The sequence below is a fragment of the Lichenostomus cassidix genome, chromosome 3 (assembly GCF_008360975.1).
Source record: "Lichenostomus cassidix isolate B80296 chromosome 3, HeHo_3.0, whole genome shotgun sequence".
NCBI lineage: Eukaryota > Metazoa > Chordata > Aves > Passeriformes > Meliphagidae > Lichenostomus > Lichenostomus cassidix.
The window spans coordinates 15250374-15274544 of record NC_139483.1 but is presented as its reverse complement, the minus strand read 5'-3'; the positions used below and the strand labels follow the sequence as shown (position 1 = coordinate 15274544).

The 24171-nt window shown below is 38.8% G+C and overlaps 1 protein-coding gene across 1 annotated transcript in view; it reads right to left on the bottom strand.

Annotated features, from left to right (window-relative positions):
* The window catches only part of LCLAT1 (lysocardiolipin acyltransferase 1), a 113254-nt gene extending 90104 nt beyond the window's left edge, over positions 1–23150 (bottom strand). Inside the window, exons 1-2 of the mRNA XM_085054643.1 lie at positions 23012–23150; positions 22762–22855 (exon numbers count right to left, since the gene is read on the bottom strand). The gene's annotated coding sequence lies outside the window, so the exon portion shown is untranslated. The remainder of the gene's footprint in view (positions 1–22761; positions 22856–23011) is intronic.
* Between the last annotated feature and the right edge of the window lie 1021 nt (positions 23151–24171).

The window sequence follows — 24171 nt, the reverse complement described above, 5'->3', positions numbered from 1 at the left end:
GATGTAATAATTTTGATCCACGAAGAGAACTGCAAGCTAACCACAAAACTTAAGTCTTCATTTAAATAAACTGGACAAAAGTAATAACATTCCATGAACACCAAGGAAAACACACTACAAACACTACTGGATTTTATCAGCCAAACTCATTTTCCATATCATCATATGTATTCAAAGAGCATCATAGGTAAGATGCATGCTGGGCAAGCATGGCCATGACAGATTCACAGTTCTATTTTCAGAAGAAATTAGAAATGAAAATAAGTAACTGACAAATATCAAGCACACGTTAGACAAAGATTGTGTACTCACTGTGCTGTGAGTCTAATAGTCCCAAGAATGTTACTATGAGTAACCCATGAGTATCCCAACCTCCTGCTCCATACACACACTTCATGTACAGATAGATACCATACCTTGGTTATAGACTCTGCCAGTCCTTAATAACAGACTACTTAGTATAGTTATCAAAGAAGTAACTCTGACCCCAAAAATTTTCTCCTTCTTGTAATGACAGCTCTACTTAGTGGATTCTTTTTTTCATGGCTCAAGAATAGCCACATTTGTCTCCAGTCAAGTTATTCATAATCCAAAAGAATAAACAGCAACCAAGCTCAGAAATTATGTTTTTCTAGTTTAACAAGGGACTTTCTGAGCATGCACAGAATTTTGAAGAACTTGGCCTTTCAACAACTATTCTTTAGTTTGTATGTTCACACAAAAAAACACAAAAATGAGATTGCAAAGCTTTTGCTCGGGGCTCCTATCTGGTTGAACAAACAGCTGGAGAGCATCTATCAATACCTAGATGTATTGATACCCCAAAACAAGCTAAGAATTCACACTTTACATGTGAAAATGCAGAACTGAAAGTGAGCTGCAACATAGTTACTTATTGCTGGATGGAAAACTCACTTCATTTTAGAAAGGGGAACTAAGACAGTAATGCCACAGCTGAGGAAAATGCCACTTTCTCTCAGTATTTGCAAGATCCTCTTATGCAACAGCTCTAAGTTAATGCAGGGGGTATTTCTCTAGTTATATTGGGGTATGAAGGTGTGTGTGGGTAGTCCTATATTTTTTATTATCTTACTTTAATTTTATTTTGGATTTCAGTTTGCAGTTTGTTCTTAAGACATCTTTTTGAGTTGTTGAACTTGTTTCAGATGTAGCAATTTATCCAACTAGAAGAAATTATGCTATTAATGATATAAAAAGGGCCTAGATAAGAAGTCAGCGTAATTTCTCTACAAGATGAGCTCATTTTTCATAAAAGATGAAGATGCTAAACCAAGAAATTTTCAACATAAGGAGGACTGTACTGCTTATGAGCAGAGCAGGCAGGTATAATTCTAATTAAAGACTAAGTGACATTCTTTATTCAAGGTTCTCCATTTGGTTGTTTGTTTCAAAAAAGGGAACAACTAGTTGGAGAAGTAGTTAGTTTACATAAATCAAAGATACTACAAATGTAGAGATCCAAATAAAATTAACATCTGCAGGCAACTTTACTTACAGTAATTATGCTTTATTTTCCAGTAAATTAAGGATTGGGAATTTAAATAATTTTGTTTCACTAGGGAGATCACATAATTATTTTAAATACTCACACTGATCTATCTGAACCCTGAATGGGGGTAGGGAGAGAAGTAGCCTTAATTCACTGTGAGGAGCACTCAGATAGTTTGGTGATCTGATCACACAAACCTCTATGGAATCAGATATTCCAGGAAACACTGCCAAGATCCTCAAGAGTTTACAATTCTTCAGATGCACTGAATTGCTTCACTAAACACTAATTGCACAAGAGGAACACATTTTTGTGGATATTTCTACAAAAGAAGTAAGCCTTATCTTAGAGGTACAAAAACCCTCAGAGTCTTGATTTTTTCCCTTGTAAGAGAAGTTATATTGTAGAGCTTTAAGCATGTCCAAGAGTTTGGTAAGGCTAGATGGATACACATTAAATACAAGTATTTATGGGTTCCATTTCTGAGTAACAATGACTATGTGTTGGTGAAAGACTGGCATTCTATCAAGCTTTTCCATCTCCCACACTGGACAAGGAAAAGGAGTTAATTACACAAGTTTTCACTCCAGAAAAGAGCTTTACTACTGGCTTTACTACTTAGAAGATGGCGAGTCACATTTCAGGGAATGAGTTCCAGAAATGCCTGCATCCAGCAGGGAGTGTACATCTGCATGAACTGAAAAGTGCAAGGCAGAAGCTATGAAATCATCACAAATTCCCTCACTGACCTTCTTTCAGCACAGGACCTTTGCAAGCACCAACAGACATCTGCTAAAATAAAACCTACTGCCCACCACCTCTTGCCTCACAGTATACATGATTAATATCCGTTTTCTGTGGAAGTGTATTCCTTGCTTCCTGTCTTTGCTGATGGGCTGTGCAGAGAAATTAGAGACAAGAGGGCAACTGCCCATATGGAGAATAGACTGCCATGTCCATATGAATATATACCATTGCAAAATCCACATCACGATGGGCAGGAAAGAGCTACCAACTTGTCTTTGAAAAGAAAAAAAAAAAAAACTAAAAAAGCCCAAACTATGGACTTAAAAAGGAATAGAAAGGAAATGAGTCATGGGGAAAATTTCAGGGAAATTTCACATGAAAAGGAAACCCATAAGCAAGTTCATAAAGTTTTCCATGCTGTTGTCCTCCCCCTCTCCCCCCTGCCCTTTCTTTTTTCTTTCCCAGAAGCTTGATGGAAGAGGACAGGCCTCAAAATACTTTTATTTATCCTGCTATTAAAGGGAGAACAAAACAGTGAATAGGCCACAGTGTGCTCTGACACTCTGAAGATTTTTCTGCTGCATCTTTTTATTCACAGAATAAAAAAATGTACTGCATCAAGAACTGGCAACTACAAGCATTCAAAAACTATGAATCAGATTGCCAAAACCCAAACACATTAAATAACCATTACATCTCCAGTTTTCAGACATGTTGTCAGGAAATGAATGGTTTCTTTCTTCTCCTACGTCAAATGGGCAGGTGGAAAATTCCCAAGCACGTTCTTCTCATGGCTATGTTCTCAATCAGCTGGAAAGCAAATGTGTCAATGTCCCAATAAGGTCATTTGGATTTGTATCTTAATTCTCTCCATGACACTCAGAGGCAGCTTTCTGTCTTTGCTCCTGCACTACAGAAACCAGAAACTTGGGATTGTTCAGATTCAGAGGGGGTAAAGATCCCAAGAGATAAAGATGGGTCCTCAACATCCCTGTTATCAATTGGCTTTACTTGAGCAAATGATCTTTCCTCTGTAAATATCTTAAGTCATCACCTAATTAAAGAAAGAAAATCAAGCAGCTTTGCTGTTCCAGGCCAACAAACTTTTTTTATGGAGAGTACAACAGTTTGGAGAGCAGACAGAAACACCTGCTGGAAGCTCTAAAGGACACTGATCTTCCCAGCTGCTCAGAAGACTGAGGTATGCTGCTCTGCTTCACACATTTACCTGCTCACATGCTTACAACCTGTGCAGCCTCTAAACATCATTCAGATTCCGTCTTGACTCTAAACACAGCCCAAGAAAAGGCTTTCTCAAAAAAAAGTTTACCACAAATACAGTCTGCAGGATAATTTGTTTGAATTAATTCAGAACAAGAAAAATTGAGTCCTCATGCAAAACATTTGTTTCCAGGAGGCTCACAAAGGGATTCTGCTACTGAAATGACATCATGTTTGTCTTGAACAAGTGTGGTTTTCCAGGAGTCTTCCAATGAGACATTGCCTGGACTCAGTGAATCAAATTTTCTAGTTTTAGCACTTTCCAAAATAAATAAAAAAAGAAACTACATTAGCAATCAAAATAGAAGCAAAAGCACAGGAATTGAGAAGCTCTTTTCCTACACAGACATGGTCCTCTGATTCCAGACTGTGTCTCAGTTTGGGTGGCTGTTCCCTTTGGTTTGCAATTCTAGTCTGGCACTCATTGATTGACCTGGAAATACTTTATAGATACTTAACCCTTGGGGAACGGTCACAATTACAATTCTCAAACGAAAACATTTTAGAGAGGTCATAAGTCCCACCATGACTCACACACATAGAGATGGTTTCAAGGAATCAATTATTAGCTCTTTGAATGTGTCATGGCACAGTTCATACAGTCACTGCATTATACTGACCAATTGTGCAGATCTGACACATTAGAACGCAGCAAACTCAAGAGTTTGAATGTATAAATTCAAACAGCAGATTTTTTTCCAATAAAGCCATTGATGACAAAATTGTTCTTTCCTATTACACATATGAACATCTTTAAGTTCAATGGCTTGTTGATAAAAAACACCTTTGGGGGGGAAAAAAAAATCTCTTAAAACTCTCACAATAATGAATTCATTATAACTGCAAGAATTTCAATTACAATAAAGACAACCTGCAGGAAAAGCAGCACATGTGACTCAAGACAAAAGCTGCAGCCAGCCACCAACATAACATGAGCCAAAGAGCTGACCTTGTGAACTCCATCAATGGAGGTTGCCACACACTCCTGGTACAGAAGAAAGGCAAACAGCGTTTATCCTGTAGCTGAAGGTAACATCCTGATTATTGCTCTAAGTCCATGCTTCCTGTCCTTCTTGCTGCCCTTTGGTCTTAGGTTCTGATCCAGCAGTGCTCTTTGCCCCTCGGTTGTATTAATTCATTCTACCAGCACAGCCTCAGTTTCTAATCTCACCTCTGGTCTGCTTAGCACTAATTCCTTTATCTCATTGCCTACCGTGCCCCCTTGCATTCCATACTATTTCTAATTATTTCACTGACACTGGAGGAGGAGCAAGCAAGCAGGAGAGAGCTCCTAGCTCAGGATCACTCTGGAGAGCTTGTATCTCCTGGTTTTCCACTTCTTTGTAACAGTATTTCACTCCTGTCTGCCCTAAACTACAGAATCTGTTCACTGATACTCCAGTTAAGATTCCTTGCTATGAAGTGAAAGAAAGGCAACTGGCGTCAGTTAACCCAACTGATACCCTAGAAACAAGCATAACACCTGAGCATCATCAAGGACCTACCAGTTGTCCTACAGTTTATTGCAGCCTCAACTGATGATGAATAAAACTGTAACTGTCAGATAAGATATATACCCTTTACAGTACTTGCTCTCTAGCACTTTCCTTATGGCATCTATTCTGAATTAGAGCAGAGGCTAAAAGAGAGTCTGGTTTATTTTGTGGATTCTTTGGGAAGTTTTGCTATTATGCTGGGACAGGGAAGGAGAGAAACATTTACAAAAAACTTGGCAAGAAGTGGCAACACCCACTTTTCCTTTGTTATTTTGGACCCCATTGCTGATATTTTTGGATTTTCATTCTGGAAAAAGGAGAAAGATGAAGAATCGTCTGAAGGAGTGTTTGCTGGGCTGCTTGCCCTCAGAAAACTGGAAAATTGCCGGGGCTGAAGAATGAAAGTATTCTATAAACTCAGATCTGACTTGTGTTGAACAGAACAACATTTACAGAGAATTAATATTTCCAGTGTCCTGACCTAGGACACTTTGTTATCTTGTACGATGTTGAAAGAAACGACCAGTGGAAAAAACACAGAAATTGCCAAACAATCAGCAGTAGTGCACCCAGTCATCCTGTCTGACAATGTCTTGTCAGACACCTCGATAAGAAAGTGCAGGGAGAAAGCCTGCAAGAGACAGAGATGGTGAGTTTATTCTTAGCCTCTGTTAACATTTATCTTATGCCATAAAATACCCAGGCTTACATTCTTCTCAGTATTACTCACTCATTAGGAGACTGATCTTGTCTTCTATATAAAAAGACCTAATCCTTTTGTTCTGCAAGCAATCTTTAAGCCTTCTTCACTCTGAGTACCCAAATTCATAAAGGAAAAGGACTGACAGCAGCCAGACAACCTGCCCATTTAGGCAACAAAGGTACAAATCACACCCTCGGGTTCACTCAAATACCAGAAGCAAGTAATCAGTCAGAAGTCCCATGCTTAAAATCCTGTGACTTTAAGATAAAGTCTAAATGCTCTATCTTGTTCTAAGGAAAAGTCCCCATTTTATGGAGTATCTTACTAGAAGGCATTGTTAGCTGTGAATGGTGGCTCAGAGTGTGTAAAACAGCTTAAAGGCTTCCGGGATCACAGTATTAAAGAGGAAGAAAGTAGTAGATTAAATCTTACATCTGGGATTTGTTCAGTCATTACAGAGCAAGGGATGCTCTTGAGAAGCTGTCTCCCCAAGCCAGGGAGGTCTGGTTTGGCTGGCCAGCTGTCCAAGGTGCCAACTACTAAGATTTAATCAGCCTTTAGCTGTTGGAGGAAGTTCCTGCTCTCCTGCAGCAACCCCAGGAGAGGAACTGGGGAAAGGAAGGACACAGTCATAATAAAAGGCACCCCTGGCATGCCCTTTAAGGAACAGCTGGGAGCCACCAGCTCAGACAGCAGAACCAGCACAAGCAGTCATGTCAAAAGACCAAGTCTGCAGTGACTCCTTGTAAAACAAGTATTTGTAATCCTATATAGCCTACGTGGCTAAAACCACAGGGGGTAAAGAGAAGGAAGTGTGCCAGCTGGAGAAGTCAAGTCTAAGGAAACAAAAATATGTATTCCTGTTGCTTGCCTTATTTAGAGTATAATTTATTCATCACCACCCCAGACTGAAATGTCTGAGCAACTTCCAGAGCACTGAGAAGTTATTTTTGCCCTCCAAAATATGAGGAGTATAAGGAACACAACCAACAATCACTGTTTAATACAATAATAATGCAATACTATGATTCACTTGCATTAAGTGTGACTAAATATGTCATTATCTTTAAATAGAAATGGCAACTAATAATTTTTAGTTCTAAAATAGAAAGATATGTGATGCGAATCCTATGTGATTTACCCCTAATATGAATACATTATGCTGTCTTTCAAATGTTTTCCTAGGTGCTTTCAGCTTTGGTAATTTTTTTCTTCTTGCTCAATTTTGCTTTATATTTCTTTTGCATACCAAGATAACATCTAGTCACAGAAATGCATTTCTAGAATTTTGCACCAAAAAAAGACTACATCACTCCACTACTACAGAAACCATGAAATGCAGATGCCATTGTAGCTAAAGAAAATCAAATGGCACAGAAGATGACAATGAAATATGTGGGAGCAAATACACAAATAAACCCTTTATAATGAAAGGAATACTAAAAGTCTTCTAAAAATGTCAGCTAGGGGAACTCAATAAAGGTCAAGACACTTTGAAAAGGAGAAGTTAATCAAACACTTTCCATATTTACAGTCTTTTGATCCATAACTTAGTACAATGTACTCTAGGTTACTTTAAAGCTGTGACCTTTCTTGCCAACATTCACTGTTCATTAACACAAAAGTCCCAAGTTTTGCTTGAAGAAGCCAAACCTGTTGATGTGTAAATTATTAGTCTCCAAAACCACTACTTAGATGACAGAGCTTCACCAACATGATTACTTTTGACTGTTCTTGCATAAACCAAAATAAACAACAGGTGGGGAATGACCCCAGAACTCACTTCATGTATTTTAAACAGCCTTTAATGTTACCATTCCCACCACTGGCAAATGAAAATAGGTGGGGCAAATATTTTTGTGCCAATAAAAATGTTTCATTTAACAACAAAGCATGTGTTAAGAAGGCCAATTAAAATGTACAGGCACGTTTTAAAGTCACTGAATTAAGAGTTGTGAAAATAAACCAGCATTTTAAAATGGGAGCATTACAAAAATGACAAGCAGATTTCGATTACCTTAAGGAAAGTTACCTTTTTTTCATAATTTTCTTTAAACTGTCACTATCAAATTGGAAACAAAAATCAAGAATGAGAGAGATTGTGAATAGTATCAAAACCACTCTTGCAACTTTGTTTTTTTTTGTGGCTTAACAACCACATTTTCCTGTGTTTTAAAGTGCTTCTTTCCCTTCTTATGGGGCAAGACCATTACACAAGAAGAGAAACAGCCTAGAGCAAAACAGACTACCCAGCAAGTGCTTCTGTCCTTCCCCCCTCAGGAAAGAGTATTATTTTTCTATGGTGGTTTAGTTACAATGTACATTTAAGTTGCTCTAACAGCCCCTAAAACTACAGCCTCCATTTTCAATTCACATGATTCCTAAGACAGACTTAAAAGTGGAAAGGAAACTTGTTTCCCAAATAACACCCATTATTCTGCAGCTTACTTAAAGCTAAGTAGTTATTTCCTCTGAGAGCTTTAAAGCAACTTTTTATTTAAAGAGAATCATCCATGAGTCATCTCAAACCAATATAGACACAATACTATTACACACAACAGATCCACACAGAATGGCTGAGACTGAAAGGGACCTGTGGAGGTCATCTGGCCCAATCCTTCTGCTCAAACAGGACCAACTGCAGCCAGTTCCAGACTATGTTTATTCACCTTAGGAATATCTCTGAGGGAGATTCCAGAACCACCTTGGGTAACCTGTGCCAGCGCTCACTGACCCTCCCAGTATCAAAAAGTGTTCTCTGATGTGTCTCAGTTCATGTCCATTGTCTTTCATCCTGTCACTGGGCACCCCTGAGAAGAGCCTTGCTCCATCCTCTCTGCACCCTCCCTTCAGTACTTGTACACACTGATAACATATCCCTCCCCAAACCTTTTCTCATCCAGGCTGAACAGTCCCAGCTCCCACCCTCTCCTCACACGTCTCATGCTCCACTCACCTCACCATCTTTGTGGCCCTTCACTGAACTCTCTCCAGTATATCCAGTATGTTTGTGTAGGGTCTCAATCCTAAAAAATTTCTGGAAGAATCTAGAGTATCCTAATTAGCTGGGAAGTTAAGCCTGAAGGGTTATAAGTTTCACTTAAGCTGCTGCACGAGGTTTTGCAGGAAGGGAAAGAGTTATGGCACTCCAAATTCACCATGAGGGGGTTTCCTCTTTAGCCACTAGAATAACAGCTTTGCTCCTGGTCCTAACTCAGAGCAGAACAATTAAGGCCAACTTTTAGGAAACGGAATTATGTCTGAAATGATCTCCCTGCTAGCCGCAAAATTAAAAAGAGACTGTAAAGTCACTTAAAAATTCATCAGCCCTCAGATCCATTTCAAACAGTTTAAGCCTTATGAAGCAAATAATAAAGCTGATAGTGTTGCTGTGAAGTAATGCAAGGCTGAGAAAAAACTTAGCAGGTCTGTGCCACAGTATGACCTATCGATACAGTTCAAATTACTTTAGGAAACAATAAATATATTCCAAAACAAAAAACTAAGTTCGCTGATCTTCCGACTCTTCTCCCTCCACATTTTGGTAACAGAACCTAACAGCAAATATCTAGGTAGACTAGAAGAAATAAGCAATAACTGAAAGTTCCTTTACACTTACTCATATGAAGCCATTATTCTTTCATAGTGCTTCCAGAGCAATTTACAGTAATCTGCAGTATGAAAAAGGGATATAATTGACAAACAGAATGAGAAGCTATGTGATTAGCATTTCTTAGGATGTCAGAATTTTTAATAACTAACACTGAAGCAAAGAAGAAAGAGATTAATGGCAACAGAGCAAGCAATAAATGGGATTTTAGGTATATTATGGAAAATAAAAAATTCAAAGTTATCTAAAACCTCTAACAGCATATTTGTAAGCCTTTTTTACTGGTAACAGATTCCAAACTTCAAATCAGGTTTGACTGCATTAGTCACTAAAGAAAAATGCAGTAATTTCCTGGTACTTCACTGAAATTCTTAGACCAAACTACAACAAAAATAAATAATAATCCCTTTTAGAAGGAATATTAGAAAAGGATTCTCCTCCAGCTGTTCAGGAACGCTAGGGATTTAAAGTATTTCAAAATGTCTGGCTGCAGTTCAACACAACATGGCTAATGGGACTCACTATCAATTCTCCCGTAACAGTTTATCTAGTCAAATAATTTCTTTATAACTTTCTATCTCTAGCTTCTATGCTGTCACACAGAGATATTAAGCATATAGATGGGATATACCAAGAGATATCATAACTGACTCTTCTAAGCTCAAAGTAGGTTTTTCTGTACATTAAGAACCACCTCAAGTCAGCTGCAAGACACACCGTTAAATAACATCTACAACCTGCAATTTCCGTAAAGATGTTACATTTTGATAATATAATTTAGACACTTCATTATGCAGACCAGATAATAGAAATAGACTTTGAAATGGCGACACTTTTCCCAGTCAAAGTTCTTACTTTCAGAGTGCATAGAGGAATTTTGGTTTTTTTACTACTAGAAGGGAATTCAAGGCATTAATCATAATTTGTTATCAGCTATATCTATAAAGATGATCACTGTGTCCTCAATCAAAACCTGAAAAAGATTTAACTGATCATCAAATAAGGTAAGCTATGACAAACCTAAAACTTCAAGCTTCACACCTTATTTAAAATGCATGTCTCCAAGTTTTCAACTGCAAAGATGTCTGCCAGTTCATCACATCAGCTTTGTCTTATTCTAAATATCATAAAAGACTGAGATACATTTAAATCAAGTGACTTCAAGTACATTTTTAGGAGGCTGAAATTCACTGTGAAAGCCAACAAAGATTAGGTAAAGCTGTCTATCACCAATTAGACAGTAAAAGTCAAAGCACGGAGGTTCAGTACTAATTCCTTGGGAGAAAGGCATCCCCAATCAACATTCTTCATCTTGACTGCAGAGGTATCAGCCTGAAATTGGAAGAAGTGGTCATAGATGGCTAATACAATTTTCACAAGTTGCTATGAAGAAAATTTCAGAATGGCAGTTGAGAAATTAGAACATTATTTTCCTCTTACTTCTTGGAACATTAACCATATGCTCAATCATGCATATGTGAATAGACAAGGAAGTTTCACTCTGGACCAAATCAAGATTTAAGTGAGAGGCATAAAACAGAATTCAGTCAAACTGCACAATCACTTGTGATTGTAAATGGCTTTGTAGAAATAACTTGGAATACTGACAGATTTCTTTTTCTGATGCCCTTGATCCTATATTCAGGAAGTCAACCCAGTGACTCCTCTTTGGAGTCAGCATTGATCTCTGATATCTATCATTTGCCTACAATAAAACAGACTGCCAGGAAATCACAGTCAGATGAAGTGATTCTGTGGAAGTCTAACACACAATGATTAGTTTTAGCCTGAAAAGTCTTTTGGTCAGATACAGCACCTTAAGAATTACAGGAGGAAGAACATAACCTTTAGCAAGGGGTCATTTTCAGCACAAGTACAGTTTGCTACATTCACAGTGGAGATCAGGGGATTCAGCATCACTGAAAAAAACATTTGGGATACTGAAGCTGCACAATGAAACAAAGAGAAATTATGAACCACAGATTCAAGGCTGTTGCTTCCTGGCTGGTTTGTTTTTTTACACAGGAACCCCACCTCATCTAATGCACAGGCCTTGACAGCAGGGTGAACAGGGAAAAATTACTTTGTATTTATTTTTCCCCTTCTCATAGTAGAGTGCTCAGATTTTAAAATTCTAGGACAAAAACCTCTTTTTTTTTTTCCTTTTTTCCTCCATCTTATGTTTATTATACTGCTATCTGAAGGTGTTATATTTCAGTAATTTATTTTCACAAAAGATCCTATTTATGTTTTTATAACTCAAGGCCTACAGCACACAGCATATGAATTGTGTCTGCTTAATCTGGAATGCTTCCAGACTAATTTTTTTTTCAGAATATTTGTCACTGTGCAGTACATCACCAGCACAATTCACAGTTGTTATCAGCTTCAGTTGCAGCTGTGAAAGCTTTGCATTCTTTATTTTATGGATGTCCAATTTGGAACCTTACTATTCAAATACAAGGATCACAAGTAGTTACTGTTAATAATGTTATATATTTTCCTTTTTAAGTAAAAAGTAAAATCCAGTTCTTCAGTGGCATTTAACTGCAGCAACCTTCAGATGATCATCTCCAATCCTTTATTCAGTTCAGGATACAACATCAAGCACATGCAACAAGTAAAATGGGTTCTACAGACCACATTCTTTAAATCTTTAAGGCATTCCTAAGATACAAGCCACAGTAAACAGCAAGTTTTTTAAGGAAAAAAAAAAAGAATGTGTTAATGGAAATACATCCTGTCAATTCAAATATGGAGATGTGGGTGATATTAAAAAACTTACCCATATATCACTTGTCACTTATGTTTCTATTGGTATTTTAATACAGTCTAATCATGACCCTACCATGAAGAGAATCTAGGAGAATAACAGCTGCTCATCTCTAACAGTAATCATGCAACTTAAGAAATGCCATTTTAATATTTTCAAGGAACAAAGGAAAGGAAAACACTGAAATGACAAGATAGGATATCTCAAACAGAGGAAGACCCAACATTCTTAAGTACAATATGCATGCTTTCCTAAAAATCAAAACCTCAGCATTTAAGTTGGCCAAAACCCATAACTTTGAACCATTCTCTTCAAATTCTTTAGCTAATAGGAAAAAAAAAAACAAACAAAAACAAACCAACCCCCTCCCCCCAAAAACCCCAAAAAACCCACAAACCAATTGGAGCATTATCTAGAAAGGTATCAGACATAACTGTTTCTGTATTTGCTGCATTTCCGGGTAGGTCTGATAGCACCAACAGGTTAATGGGTGAAAGAGCACAGTGCTAATTAAAGCAGCAGCTTGTATTTCAAGCCACTGGAGTGAATCAGAATAGTCAGTGTACAATTCCTTGAACCAGCAGGCTAGACTGGGTTGAAGAAAGAACAAATCCTATCATGTTTAATGTTTCTCATGCCTGATCTAGGTACCTTTTTAAGAGTACTCCACTATTTTCCTCTACAGAAGCAAAATAATGTCTTCTAGTGCTATTAAACGTTCATAAAACAACTGATTTTCAAATAAAACCATTAATAGGAAAACCCTAAAATGTAACATATTTTCCTTTTGAAATAAATTCTGTACCTCAAGAAGAATCAATGAAAGCAGGGTTATAGAATTTGAGGGCAATAAAGTAATGATTCCAAATCTTTTTTTTTTTTTATTTTATTTTCCTCCTAGTTACAATGTAGTCAGAAAATTTCTTTATTCTGTATTAAGGAACAACTTATCCAAGCTAATTTCCTTCTGAAAAAATTAATTGAGCTTTTATTATGATTGCATTTAGAATGCTTAGATAGAAATTTCCTAAGTTTTTTCCAGAGCAAAAACAGTTAAAATGTTTTAATTAAACCACTTTTCGTTGAGAAATATTTCCTTTACAATGTTTTTAATATAACTCAACATTGGCTGCATCTTTCTTGACAGATGGTATTTCCTTAACAGAGAATGTCTCAAATGGTTTATGTATAACATTCTTTCTAAAATTCATTTCCTTTCTGTGTAAGAAGTTAATACACCAAGAAAAAAGACCAGAAATGTTTCATGCCATGTGGGATATAACAGTTCTAGAGTTTTGCTTTAAATTAGCCGAGTAATGTTTTTGTAGAAATATTATTAACGTGGTTGAAACTTACCATTTGGAAAACGGAAAAATACTTGCCCACAACGCTGCTTCTCTCCAGATCCCACTCCAACATTAACTTCTCTTTTATGTTCTACTCCTCAGTACCATGTCTGGTGGAAATCTGACAGACTTTAGTACAGTTCAGCTTAGGAGAGAGATGTTAACTGGGTGATTGTTTCCTTCTTAAGAACAAGAGACTGGTAGTTCTACAACTCCAAAAAGCTCCCAAACCAGAAAGGAAAGTTGTTATAACTTCACTCCAAAATCATTCAAGACACTAAAATCAGCAGAAAAGCATAACATAATCTTTCTCAAAAGAAGGACAGACACTGAGGTCTCACAGAAGTAGATGCAGCTCCTAAGGGCGGGCCACTCCTCCATTTAAAACCAAAACACAAGCTCTTAAGAGGGGGACTTGAACCAGCTGAATGCAGAAGAACTGAAGTTCCATGTGCAAACATCCTGGGGAAATGGAATCTTTACAGGACATTGAGGCCAAAGGCATTGGGTCTGTAATATACAATCCCCTGTAATGGTTGTAAACCCTTGGCTAAATGGCTGGAGAGCTGCAGTAGTACGACCAGTCTGTAAGTAATAAAGACATAACTGTTGATAATTGCTTTTTCCTCTTGTTATGTTATAAGCATTCATCAAAATATTACTTTTCTAACAGATCAGATAATTTTCCACACTGCTGAGAATTTTTATTCTAAAATAATCTGCAGCCTGTGGAACTATATGTACAACAATATTTTGCAATTACTGTTTTCCATTTTTTGGGCATCTCCTAGCCAATATGTCATTTTGTGCTACTGCTAGTAAAGATTATCATCTGTGATGATACTGTGTACATAGAGAATATCTTGCACTGAAATCCAATGCTACCAGACAGTTTCCCTAAATTTTAAGGTTTGTCTATTTTATATTTATGAAAAAATGACATCTTTCTAAACTTCAACAAAAAACAATCAAAAATATGCCTCTTCCATCTACTTTTGTATTTCAAGACACAGTGAGAGATCATGGAGATTGGAAATATAATCTTCCTTTCCAATATGCAAACTCATTTTAGCTTTCTGCTCACAGCAATGCTACCTTTAGTTCTGAAGGCAAGCTAAATGCCCAGAGCTCATGGTAACAAAGCCACAGACAGTAAGTGCAGTGCCAGTTTGCCTAAAAGATTTTTATGGATGCCTTACACAAAGTTAAAAAAGGAAAAACAGCTGTTTTCTAGCATCTCTATTTGCCACTGACTACATATAAAATGAACAAGGACCTGAATGAACTTGGGTCACAGTAACGTGGGAATAACTTAAAGCTTTCCCTAAAAAAGGGTTAGTATTTCCTATAGCCACTTCAGGGGCATGGTACCATTGCTGGAGGGTGATGGTCTGCCAAGGTGCAGAGGCACAGAGAGAAGGCAGACCATCAGAAAACCTTGCTAACATGTGACTGAAAGAACCAAACTTTACTATATCCTCTAAACTTTCATAAGGTTCTTTCTTCAATTAAAAATAATTGCTATTAGTATGTTTTCTAAGATAACTACTGCACAGGGGTGCTGTGTAGCACATCATACTTGCTCTTCAGTATACCAGCCTACTGCAATTACATTAACAAAACTCACATCATTTCAGCTATTCTTCCCTTTAGACATAATATGTACTCCTGTGCTATCGACAACCATTTTAGCAATATCTCTGTTGTGACCACTCAAGCCACATTTGCTTCTGCCTAAACTTAATTTCCATACTTCCATAACTACAGAGCCATTGCCTCAATTTTGCAGATCAGTCATCTCTCAAGGTCCTTTGATGGCCTGCTGTAATTAGAACACACACAAAAAAATAGCTGCTTGACCTTTGACAACTTTGCAGGCATTTGTCTTTCAAAAACTATTAAGGTAGCAGACAAGACAAACATGCAGCCTTTTTACTCACTGTCATAATTGAAATGAGATGTGCTGCTCAGTTCAAGCATTGTCTTAAAGTGTGGGGTTTTTTTTGCTTAGTAGAGTTGACACTGTTCAACATCTAACCCTGTATCCAGCAGAGGTGCAAAACTAAATGCTTCTCAATATTTACCAAAAAGAGCAAGATCCTTTCTTCAGAGTAGGACCAAGATACAACTCATACAATGCCTATCTTTATTACAAAACAAGTAAAAATATTCTGTGAGATCCATTTTTATAGAAATTATTATTTAAGTACATTTTGGAAATTGGCATCTCAAGATAGAATAATTTATGACAAAATAATGAAGTATTCATTTTGTAATGAATAGTAGACCCATGCAAGCACTGGAAATAGTGGATAACTGTAAGGATTTAATTTAAAACTTGGTATTCAAGGGAAAATTTAAACCTGATGGTCCTAATAAAAGAACACACTTCTCTGAGCAAAGCTATAATTTTGGGAGAGACACACCCTTTGTCACTTCCAATGGCTAGAAATAGATGAGCCTGCAAAACATTTACTGCACATCAGATTGACACACAAGTATTTTTCTATGGAAACTAGTGCAAAATCTATCCAATCTCATGGAGGCAGCACAAAACACAGCAAGACCAAACCTCTTCTAAAACAGTCTATCACCAAAGTTTAGAAAGATCAAACATAACTAGAACACTACATTCCATCTTCCTAGACAGTCTGTAATTATTTAAGAGACATTTGAACTAACTAAACACCCCCTTTCCAAATGTGAATTGCATGCCAATTCCCAGGACATTAACTGGGAATTCTATTATCTGATGATGAATTACACATAAATAACTCACTGGCAGCCCATCTGTTCACTTGTCCCAAGGACAAATCTCCTGACCTAGGCAAAAGACCTTAAAAGAAATTGCTAAAACAGTTTTTTTTAAAAAAGGAATTCACTAGTTAAGTTGATAGACTTAGTGGTGTTTTCACACTGAAGAGGGAGGACCAGAAGAAACCTACTGTCTGTTCAGGGGGATGAAAGGGAATGATCAGCCTTACCTTACCAGACCCTACAGGTTGTCTCAATAACCTTGGCATGATTGTATTACCTCATACTTTCTAAAATGTTGTACCCAAGAAAAGAGGTTTTCCATGAGTGAAGAGCTTAAAAAAAAATAGACTGGTTCCCAACAGAGACTTAACAGGTAAGTATTTATTTTACTTTTTTGCTCTTTGAGAAATCTTTTGCAGTTTTGCTTGGCTTTATTAAAGAACCAAGCAATGACGTCCATGGAACACATGGCCCCCAACTCCAGCTGACACACAATCTCAAAAATTTACCCAGCAGAACCACAAACAAGCTGCAAGTTCTGATCCATAGCCTGAAAGCCCATTTGCAGCTTGACTCACATAGAACTAAGCTTTATCTTCCCTGGATCAGCATGTGGTCACCCCTGTCTCCTGGCTTATCATAACAGAAGAGTTAAATGCTGTTTTTCAATGAGGACAAAGCATGTAACTGCTATTCAGTGAGCAGAATGCTCAAGAAAATCCCACTGTACTACAAGAATTCTGGTGAAGTTAGTCCTGTTCATGAGAAAAAAATCATTGAATGAAATTAAAAATTACATACACCATGTAAATTTCTTAAAAGTAATAGCATCAGCTGCAGCAACTAGAAGAATAAAGGGAAGTTTAACCAGGCATTAATAAATTTATTATTGTTTATTCTTGCTAAAGCACTATTAGTTTTTTCAAAACGAATGCTCTTTACACTCTAGCAGATCTCAAATATAATCTTGATAGCAAATGGAATTGATCAGCTGAACACATGCATGACTACGGTAGTTATTAAAATCCAGAAGGATCTAGTCTTTCTAGCATCTGAATAATAAAATAAAGCATCTAAAAAAGTAAGTGAGCTTTCTCACAATTCATGTCCAAACTAGGACAGAATTTTTTTGACATTATTTTCACTAGAGAAACAGTTTATCAAAGCTAACCAGCACATCTCATATCAAAACACATAACGGAAATCCAGAGAACTCATCATTCTCTTACATTTGTCCTCACATTTAGGGAAAGGAAGTCATTCTACCTGTGATCAGAAGAAATGGTCTATCTGAAGAGAAGTCTGATGCAAGATTGACTTCCTTGATCTCTGAACACTCTGTCAACTGGAAAACTTCCTCAGTATAGCCAAGACCCTTTTTTCTGCATTTGGGTAAAAAACAGTGATATAAGACTGGTAACAGTTCTGAGGGACTTTCTACCTGAGGGTTTTTAAACACTTTTCTAGAAACGGAAACTAGCAAATGCTTAGCAGTAACTCAGAGCTGTAACAGCCACCAAATAGATGCAATTCAGACTCCTTCCCACTTCTGTGTGGCAATATATTCAACATTTAATGTCCTCTACACAGAGCTTTACATTTGTCATGCATCTGTTTACAACTTTAACTCACCAACTGAAAATGGTAACTATACCCTGCCCAGAGACATACAAGACAACCAATGAAAACTTCAGTAAACTCCAGAACTTCAAACAATGCTTGCAGAGAAGTCTGGAAAAACAGAGGCATTTTCCTTTGTTTTGATGTTGTAATTTAGCTGCTTGATGAGTGGAATTTACAGTTTCTTTCTGAACAGCCACCTTTCAAATTTCAGAAACACAGCGTGAAGTGCTTTCAGTGGTATTTATTACAAAGAGACTACTAGTATCATATTTGAGCCGGTCTACAAACATTTTTTTGCAAACAAACTGTAAAAACACTTCAAAAGCATTAATCAGCTTAAAAACATTAATTACTGCATACATTTTTTCTGCATAAGTTAAATCACATTAGGAGAACATACTTTTAAAACATGGCTTGAGCTAATTTTAAAGATGGTTGGAAAAGTTTGGCCTACACTGATTAAAATCTATACTTAAATGAAAGGAAAATTTAACCACAAAAACTGTGCTCATTTTAGAAAAACAAGCATATCACTGCCAAAGTGCTGTCCTAAGTTTAGATTGCTGTCTGACTAAAACATTATAATTACGAGAAACTGAAATGGATTTCTAAATGTTTCAAGATGAAACAGCCATTGGGTAATTTGCAAGATACGCAATTATCTTCTGAATTCAAACACATAATGCTAATACTTGATCTGAACAAATGCAGTCTGTTTGTGTGAAGACTGAGGAAATCAATGTTAAACATCAATACTAACACTAGATAAGAGTAACCGTAATGAAATCTAAGAGCAGAATTACCCAGTGATGTGGAATTAATTACTTCAAGAATTTTCTTCAAGGAAATAAAAAAAGGCTTGGCATCTTTATCTGCTGCTGCTGTCTCTCCAAGAGCTGATCAAGCTGAACAGATGATCCTCAGCACTTTTATCCCTGTTAAAACTGCATCAATAGTCATAGGAGGCATTTCAGCCAAGCTCTAACATGTAGCAGGACAGCAACAGCTTTACCTTCAAACACCAGAGAGAGTCTTCAAGTAGATTTGAAGAGTCATATAAAATATATTCTGTTACTTCACCGTTAACATTCATATTTTGGTGGAATCATTATCACACTGACCATGCAAAAGTTAAAAGGAAACAAAAATTAAACATAATCACACGCTCACCCCACATCTGTTCATCCATTTCATGTATAACCATTGTAAATTCCAGTTACTTTGAACAGTAAGTTAAATCTTGATCCACAACAATCATTAACAGCTTGATGCAATTAGCAGGATTTCAGGAAATCAAAGTAACTCCATTCCTGTTTCAAAATCATGATTGCATGTACTTGTAGGTACCTACACTACCTTTTATGGTTTGTCTTTGATTTAGCAAGGAGAATTAATTACTTGGTTGTGTTTTATTCTTTGGTCTCTTTTAAAAGCCTGAGTGTTCTGTTATCTTTTGACTCTTCTGACTACAACCCAGTAGTGCTGTTTCACTGATTTGGTGAAAGGAGTACAAAACAACCTGTTGTTCATATATGAAAGCATTCAGGAATTGTGAGCATGTCTGGGGACACAACAGTTCACAGGAACACCATAATTCAAACAGTAGTTTTATGAAGGACCAAAGAAATTATTCAGGAAAAATTAATTCTCTTTTTACAAGCAATGTGTGGTGAGCCACATAACCGCTTCATACAGACTCATGAGGCAATCTTCATTTAGCCTTCATGGCACCTCTGACACTGCCATCAAAAGAGAAGAACAAATAGAGATAAATTTCTCTCAAACATAAGAGATGCTGGATGCCTTAAATACAACAAAACCATCGTCAGCTCAATGAAAAAGCACCTAAGATTAAACAGTACTTTTCAGAAACACTGGAATGAAAGCAATACCTGCTCCCTTGATACCTAAAACAACATCAATAGCAGGTTTTATACCAAAGGATGCCCGAAACATGCTCCTCAGGAGTCAGGGGAGTTCTAGTGTCACACATGCAAAATCTTGGAAAAGCATGCTGAAAAGCGGCAAGGTGAAAAAAAAGTAGTTTTGTTCTCAAGGGGAAATCACCTCAGCCTATTGCCAGACTAAAGGCAAATTAATTTTCTCAAACTCATGGAAGGATAGTGTGTGGACCTAGTGAAGCTACTAATTTTACACTACAAGACTCTCTCAGTTTTTAACCCGTAAGCATATAAGAAACTCTAATACAAACAAACCTAATTAAGTAAATTAAATTTATTGTATCAAAACAAGTTCAAGTTCATAAGTAAACTAGCTCAGCTAAGAGAAAAAAATAGGATTTGAAGAGACATTTTGTCCATGTTTGAAGAATTCTGCTAACATAGCTCTATCACATCTCACTGTGCCCTGTTACAGAAAAAAACTGGACAATTCACAATGCAGAATTGTCTTTCAGGAGCAATTTACTTTTCATGCCAAGGCAGCAAATATTAAAATCAAAGTGTGAGCCTTTGCCCACACTCAGCAGGGACCCATTCCAAAAATTCAACTCTCCAAAGGTTCCATCTTCCCCTGTCTTAGCCCTAAGTGCTGACCAAGTGCCACACACACAACACAACCAAGCCAGCTCTCCTCAGGCCAAATCTAGTAAAACATTTAACCAGACTGTTGAGCTCAATGCTTCAAGCCTGTCTGTTCCCAGCACCATGACCTGAAGAAACAAGAGAACAAGGAAGGGACAACCTTGAACAAGACTGTAAGTGGAGGAGAATGAAATAAGGTAAGAAGGACAGAGGAAAACACAGATCATTTGTAAATACTGATGAGGTAGAAGGAAAGCATAAATTAAGACAAAGATGCTGCACATACCAAGAAGAAATAGCCAACAAAAGTAAAAAAATATGCTTTGGCAAAGCAGAGTTGGGAGCAGTAAGGGGTAGCAGCTCACTGAAGGATGGGACAAGTGACAGGAAAGAAAAGACATGCATGAGACTGTCTAAACAAAAATTAAGAGAAGAAAACTCCATGGGGAAAAGTCTTGGACAGAATCAGATAGAAAGCCAGCAGAAGGACAAGAGGATTTGCACCTGAAGCAGTTCAGATGATTAAGAATCTAAGAATTAAGGACATGGCTTTACTAAAAATAGCTACTGAAGGAGTAGAGACTCTGCTGGAACAGATGAAACACGTGACAGCCTCCCACCTGAGCAACTGGAGAAAGGGTTACTTGATCCAACAAATCCTAACACCACTAAAACCCCAGGTGGGTGTGAGGATGACACCTCATTACACTTCCAATCTTTTTTCCAGATTGCTTTTGTGGGGAGGCCAGGCAACTCCATGAAAGCAAAACACACCAAGACTGAGGAGCTGAACCACATCAGAATCAAGGCTTCCCTGCACAACCCCAGTCTGGCTTTCACAGTAGTGTACAATATTGTCTTTCCTTCAGCATTCTGCCTCACTGAGTACACACAGTGGACCAGCACCCAAGGTCTAAATAAGGGTTTGTGACTTTCCTCTTTTAGCACTTTGGCAAGTGCTAAAACTTTTAGAAACACTTTGGCAAGTAGTGAATGGAGAAAAAACTCCGGAAAGATGGGAAAGTTCCTTCACAGGCTTTTACTTTCTTCACTCTTACCACATATTCCCTACACATGGCTGACTTTTCTTTTTTTGAAATTGAAACTTTTCAGAAGTTTGAGGTGTAGTTCTGATTTTCTGAATGACCAATTTGAGATTTGGTTTCTTGAGGTACAGTTTCACATTATGGTTGACCCACAGCTGGTTTACATTAGTGCAGAAGGAGAAATAGCTTTCATTCACATCAGAGCAAGAACTCACTGCAATAACTTCCATCTGACAGAAAGCCATCCCCATAAAACTGTTAGATCAACTGTCCCTGAAATCATCCAACCACTAAATCCACTACAAAGAGAGTAACAACAACCCAGGGCCAGTGATGGAAAGGAATGAGACCACGCTCTTCAGCTGCAGCCCACACACTGACCAAACTGTGTATTCACACTGTTAAAGGGTATCTTGATTTGCTGAGGTACAGCTGCCACTGCAGCTTTGCATTCAGACTGTTAGATAATACTGTAAAACATGATTACAAAGTCAACCAACTCATTTTAGAATTCTGTGCTCAACAAATATTTTGACTTTTTGTTTTTTAATCCTAGTTTCCCCATTTGTGAAGAAGCAGGATGGAGAGGGACTCATCTGTTAATCTCTCTCTTTTATAGTGAAATAAGCTGTTGCTTGAGAAACATCAAAATATTACCATGCTATCTATAACTGAAAAGTCCACCAGTCCAAAAGCAGAGGCTGGGTGGTGTTTTGAACAGAACAGACAGCTACTATGAAATAAGTGAGATACAGTAACACTTTCAATCACTGTGCACTACACTACCCATTAGCGTACTCCACTCCATGCACTAAAGATTAAAGAGATTAAAGATCAAGGAGATTAAAGAAGTCCAGTGACCAAGAAGTGTATTGCAATGAATACACATAAGCACCAGTGTGAAGCCGCACGCCCAGTTTAACTCCAATATTTATTTTTAATGGGCAGCTTCTTGCAGCCACAGCTATGTGCTGAGCAGGCCGGTTGTGCAAAGCTCCGAGCCTTGCTCCAGCACTCACCCTGCCCTTACTACACAGGAGACCATTCAGGCCAAAGTTTAGCTTTGCCAGAGGGCACATCCAGCCCAGACAGCCAATGCTAACGGGAAAAGGGACAACACACGCAATAACCAGGGAAAAACACCCAGCTACGGCTGGAAAAAAACTGACTGGCTTCTGTGCATGTGCAAGTCAAAACAAGAGACTCGGTTTCTTTTCCAAAAGGAAAGATACTAAGGATGAGATTATAACAACAAGCCTCCGGCTATTTATTTCTCCAGGTGCAACAGAACGAGCAGCACGGAAAGCGAGCTTTCGGGTACCGTACACGTCTCACACACACGGAACGCCTCCGCGGGCAGCCTCAAGCGCTCTCCTCCATCGCCGCGGCTCCCGGCCCTCCTACAGCGCGGCGCCCATGCCTGCGGAGAAACGGGAGGCGGCTGAGAGCCCGGCGGGCGAGAACGGACCGGCCAGGCCAGGCCAGCGCCGCAGCCCCGGCGCCGCTGCCTCCGCCAGCACCGCGGCCCGGCCCCCACTCCGTCCCTCCTTCCCCTCCTCCTCCCTCCCGCCCTCACCTGGGACGGGGCAGTGCCGCGGCGGGAGGAGCTCAGCGAGCCGCCGCGCCGCCGCCATCGCCCATGGCCGCCAGGGCCGCCGCCATCTTCCCGCGGCCTCTGACCCGCGCACTTCCGGTCACGGCGGTCACGCCGTTGCCATGGCAGCGCTGCTGGCCCGGCCCCCCTTAAAGGGACCGCCGCGAAAGGGAGCGGAGTGGCCTGAGGGACACTGAGGGGACACTGCGGGACACTGTGGGACACTGCGGGACACTGTGGGGACACTGTGGGACACTGCGGGACACTGTGGGACACTGCGGGACACTGTGGGGACACGGGCTGCGGCAGCCGGCAGGGCAAAGCACGCGGCTTAATTCGGGGCTCAGCCGAAACGGGACGGTGATTCATCAGCCCCACAGCGCCTGTTGTTATAATCTCATTCCCCACGAAGGGGAAAACCGTGCTACTGTTTAGCTGTGGAATTTGTCATAAAACAGCCCGTCGGGTGGGAGAGCAGTGGAAAACGACCGTGGCATGATTTCCACTGCTGTGAGGAAACAGTTCCTCTTGACTTTCCCTGAAGCGGGCTATGTTTGCAGTTTTTATTGCGCCGCCTTTGCCGCTGCTCACTGTTGTGGAGTCAACCTCTCTGTACTCTTTCCACATGTCTGTTTTGTAAGGTAAACAAACCTGGTGAAACCCCCAGTCCAAGAAGGGGAACTCCAGGAGGTTTGAAGTAAAGTTTTGTTTGTGTGAAACCAAAATGAGTCCATGCCTGGCTGACAAGAGGTGCTGGATTAGGAGCAGAGCGACCTGGACTCTCTTTGTGACCCCACATCAATTCCATGTGCACAGACGAAAAAAAATAAATACGGAATGAGCCTTTGAGGAATTTCATCTTAAAAGTCATTAAAATGTTGGAAATTCCACCGTCATCACGTTTTGAGGCATCTCATTTGTTCATTCAGCCCGGAGAAGTAGGGGCAAAGGGGGGACTTTAGCTGTTGTCTGCAACTGGTGGAAGGAAATTGACAGAGTGCAGCCAGACTCTTCTCTGTTTTCTTCTCAAAGCAAACAGGTAGATGAAAGGCATTGGTCCCACGTTGCAGCAAGAGAAATCCCAAGTAGCTAAGAGGAAGGAATTCTTCAAAATTAGGGCAGTCGAGTGCTGGAACAGGCTT